The sequence below is a fragment of the Clarias gariepinus genome, chromosome 1, assembly GCF_024256425.1.
Source record: "Clarias gariepinus isolate MV-2021 ecotype Netherlands chromosome 1, CGAR_prim_01v2, whole genome shotgun sequence".
Taxonomy (NCBI): domain Eukaryota; kingdom Metazoa; phylum Chordata; class Actinopteri; order Siluriformes; family Clariidae; genus Clarias; species Clarias gariepinus.
In genome coordinates this window covers 5875750-5880762 of record NC_071100.1, presented here as the reverse complement: position 1 = coordinate 5880762, position 5013 = coordinate 5875750, and the positions used below count along the sequence as shown (strand labels likewise).

The window sequence follows — 5013 nt, the reverse complement described above, 5'->3', positions numbered from 1 at the left end:
AATTAAGTGTGTATGAGTTTAAATATGGCATTTTGACTGTTTTACATTTAAGTTGACTCTAATTAACCAAATGTATTTTTTTTACTGTCAATTAGTTAAATCATTTGCCTCAAATGGTTTAAGTGCAATCATCTTAGCAGGGTTTACAGTGTGTACAGTACACACACACACACACACACACACACACGGGCCCGAACATCAGTTTGCCAACAGAGACTCTCACTCATAGAAGAAAAAATGCTTTATGCGCACACACACACATGGTCACAGTGTTATAGTAAACAGAATAAGCGTATACAGATTTTGACTATATGAGTGACGCACACGCATTGAGACTGAGCATGAGAGACGATTATCCACAATACTGCTCGTATTTGAACACCTCATTAGTTTACAGAGTTAAAATGTAACTAATGTTGCTGTTTCTGTGATTGTTTCACTACAGTATAAACAGGACTAGATAATGTAAAATAGATGATCACAAAATTCTAAATACAATACAAATAAACAAACAATAAAATTAATATTATATTTGACTAACAGGACAGATAATCAGTGGTGCTGAATTTTCACCTTCATCATTAGGACAGGGGCAGAAGTGTGGATAAAGTTTCTCAGTGAAAGTCTGACCAGTGAAAGAGTAGATATGAGACTTTGCATCAACATCATAGAAGGAGATCAGACCCTCCTCATAATCCACAAACACCCCCACCTTCTGAGGAGCCTGTTTTAAGGAGAGGGAGACAAGAGGAGAGTCCAGAGCCTCATATTTAGTATCATTTCTCAGCCACACACACCAGAGTCCATCTTTAGGACTGGCTGTAATCTTGCCTTTCCTCTTAATTGACTCTCTGACCACTCCTAAATCCCACTCGGTACTCCCTCTGACCTGCACCTCATAGTAAAATCTCCCTGAGGAGAATCCTTCCTTTCCCAGGACATCAGGATAAGAATCAAACCTCTTTGGGTTATCTGGAAGATTCTGTTCTGTGTCTCCATCTGTAACTTGTTTCCCATCATCAGACAGGATGAGTTTAGGATTCGCTGTATCAGGATCCAGAGTCACATCCACTGAGAGACAGAAACACAGCGTACATCAGGTTTATCATTGTACAGTATGTAACAGTAAAGAAATATATATTTAGTCGTGTGATCAGATAAGAGCTCACAAACCTGCATATTGTTGAATTCTCTTCAGTTCTGTTTGAAAATTAAGAATATTATTGATGTCATATATATTTCTTTTTTATTATAATTTTATTTTATTTTTATGAGGTGAAATAAAATATATGATTATTGTAAATTGCTGATGCTGTAACAATAGAACACACACAAGCAGTAAAAAAAAAAAGTTGCGGTACTTCTGTTATCTGAATCTTTATGAATTTTAGCATTTAGATCAGCAAATACTGACCGGTCTCATCAAGCTTCTCCATTTCCTCACTGAGAGTCTCCTGAATCTGAGACAGAGCTCTCCTCACAGTCTCCACACTCAGACGAGAGTTAATAGTGACATCAGTCCAGTCCTGGGTGTGTGGAGGGCTGCACAGTGACGGGTAAATCTACAGTACAGCAGGAGAGAGGAGAAATCCCTCAGCATGGGGACTGCTGTCCTGTCATGTGCTGCATTGCTATTGAGAAACAGAGGGACTCTGACCTGTAGGAGGTGGAGGTGATCCTCAGTGTGTGAGAGCTGCTCCAGCTCAGTGTTTCTCCTTTTTAGCTCAGTGATTTCCTGCTCCAGATCTTCAATGAACTCTTCAGCCTGCCTCTCTGCTGCTTTCTGCTTCTCCTCCATCACCTTAAACAGTTCAGCCTGTCTTCTCCTAATGCAGCGCATCAGAGCACTGAAAATCTCCACAACATCTGCTTTCTCCTTCTCTGTGGTTTTCTAACAGGAGATTAAATCAAGATAAAATATTTTATTTCATATGATTGTATCAGGATTCCACTAATGTATTTGTTTTGAAGGAGAGACTCACATTATTAAGTTCTACAGAGTGTTTTATTTCTTCAATCTTCTTCAGTCGCTCCTGGATCATCTGCTGAACTTCTGCTCCTGTCTTTTCCATCTCAGTCTGAGAAAAATATAGATGATGTTCAACTCTTGGTCATTGCATTTCATTAGTTTGCAAACTTTTACTATCCATTAATAAGTTTCAGTCTCTCACCTTCTTCTCTGCACTCTCCTCCTCTATAGGAACAGTGTTGTGAGTTTTGTGGTCTGTTTCAGTACAGAACTGACACACACGTCTGGTCGTCTCTACAGAACAGCTCCAGGGGTCTCTCATGTTTCTGGCAGATGTAGTCCTCCAGGTTCTCCACAGGCTCCATCAGTTTCTGCTTCTTTAATGAAGACACTCTTTTATGAGGTTCCAGGTGAGTCTTGCAGTAAGAGGTCATACAGGTCAGGCAGGACTTCACAGCTGCACATTTCTTTTCACAGCAGATCTCACAGAGTACCAGAGATTGGGTGGGTTTTTCTGCAGCACTGCTGGATTTCAACTGAACTGACTTCTTAAAAGGAGCAGCCAGTCCAGAGATAAACGTATTCACACATAACTCAAGTCTTTTAGCAAAAGATGTTTTACACACTGGACACAGACAGTGTGAACTGCTGTCCCAGAACTCTTTGAGACAGATCATACAGAAGTTGTGTCCACATGAAGTAAAGACTGGATCAGTGAACACATCCAGACAGATGGAGCACTGGAGCTGATCTTCACACAGGACACTGCTGGAGGAAGCCATGACTGACACAGGAGACAAGATAAGAGTGGATTTTAGAAAACTGTACACATCCTTACAACACACACTGTATATACACTCACCTAAAGAAGTATTAGGAACACCTGTTCAATTTCTCATGAATGCAATTATCTAATTAACCAATCACATGGCAGTTGCTTCAATGCATTAAGGGGTGTGGTCCTGGTCAAGACAATCTCCAAACTGAATGTCAGAATGGGAAAGAAAGGTGATTTAAGCAATTTTAAGCGTGGCATGGTTGTTGGTGCCAGACGGGCCGGTCTGAGTATTTCACAATCTGCTCAGTTACTGGGATTTTCACAAACAACCATTTCTAGGGTTTACAAAGAATGGTGTGAAAAGGGAAAAACATCCAGTATGCGGCAGTCCTGTGGGCGAAAATGCCTTGTTGATGCTAGAGGTCAGAGGAGAATGGGCCAACTGATTCAAGCTGATAGAAGAGCAACTTTGACTGAAATAACCACTCGTTACAACCGAGTTATGCAGCAAAGCATTTGTAAAGTCACAACACGCACAACCTTGAGGCGGATGGACTACAATAGCAGAAGACCCCACTGGGTACCACCCATTTCCACTACAAATAGAAAAAAGAGGCTACAATTTGCACGAGGTCACCAAAATCGGACAGTTGAAGACTGAAAAAATGTTGTCTGGTCTGAAGAGTCTCGATTTCTGGTGAGACATTCAAATGGTAGAGTCAGAATTCAGCTTAAACAGAATGAGAACATGGATACATCATGCCTTGTTACCACTGTGCAGGCTGGTGGTGGTGGTGTAATGGTCTGGGGGATGTTTTCTTGGCACACTTTAGGCCCCTTAGTGCCAATTGGGCATTGTTTAAATGCCACGGGCTACCTGAGCATTGTTTCTGACCATGTCCATCCCTTTATGACCACCATGTACCCATCCTCTGATGGCTACTTCCAGCAAGATAATGCATTTACATTTACATTTACATTTAGGCATTTGGCAGACGCTCTTATCCAGAGCGACTTACAAAAAGTGCTTTAATGTTTACAAGATTGAATACATACTTACACTGGGTTAACTAGGTTAATAACTAAGTACCATTAGTCCAACACATCTGAGAAGAGTTTTTTTTTTTTTTTTTTTTTGAGGGGGGGGGGGGGGTTAGTCCAAGTACTGGAGAAACAGATGCTTCTTAAGTCGTCGTTTAAAGATAGTTAAAGTCTCTGATGTACGGACATCTAGAGGAAGTTCATTCCACCACCTAGGTGCCAGAACAGAAAAGAGCCTGGATGAATGCCGCCCTCGATCCCTGAGAGATGGTGGGATGAGGCGAGCAGTGCTGGAGGATCGGAGGGAACGTGGTGCAGTGCGTGGTGTAATTAGTGCAGAGAGGTAAGTGGGTGCTGGGCCATTTTTAGCTTTGTAGGCAAGCATCAGTGTTTTGAATTTGATGTGGGCAGCTACAGGAAGCCAGTGCAGGGAGCGGAGGAGTGGGGTGGTGTGGGAGAACTTGGGAAGGTTAAAAACTAGTCGTGCTGCTGCATTCTGGATCAGTTGCAGGGGACGAATCGTGGACAAAGGCAGGCCTGCCAGGAGTGAGTTGCAGTAGTCCAGTCTTGAAATAACAAGGGACTGAACAAGCACCTGAGTAGCCTGTGAAGAAAGAAATGGGCGAATTCTTCTGATATTGTAAAGAAGAAATCGACAAGAGCGAGTAAGGTTAGCGATGTGTGGGGAAAATGACAGATGATTGTCCACAGTTACCCCAAGATTGCGGGCAGTGGTTGAGGGAGTGATGTGGTTGTTGTCCATGGATATCACAAGGTCTTGACCTGGAGATGAGTCACAAGGGATAAACAACAGTTCGGTTTTACTGAGATTGAGCTTCAGCTGATGAGCAGCCATCCAAAATGAGATGTCTGCCAGACATGCTGAGATCCGGGTGGAAACCTGAGTGTCAGAGGGAGGAAAGGAGAGAACAAGTTGGGTGTCGTCTGCATAACAGTGGTATGAGAATCCATGCGATGATATGACCTCACCAAGAGACCGGATATAGAGGGAGGCGCTCAAAACCGGTTCTGAAGCAGGTGAAAACCTGGCCAGCAGGAGCCATCTCTGCTCTTCAGGACTGTTTCGAGAGCACTGACTGGAACATGTTTAGGGAGGCTGCAACTTACGGCGACTTCACTGACTTGGAGGAGTACACGTCATCAGTGACCAGCTACATCAACAAGTGCACCGATGACGTCACTGTCTCCAAGAACATCATCTCAC

The 5013-nt window shown here is 42.8% G+C and overlaps 1 pseudogene; it reads right to left on the bottom strand.

Annotated features, from left to right (window-relative positions):
• Positions 1-237: 237 nt before the first annotated feature.
• LOC128519523 (E3 ubiquitin-protein ligase TRIM21-like) lies at positions 238-2766 on the bottom strand (annotated as a pseudogene).
• Positions 2767-5013: the final 2247 nt, after the last annotated feature.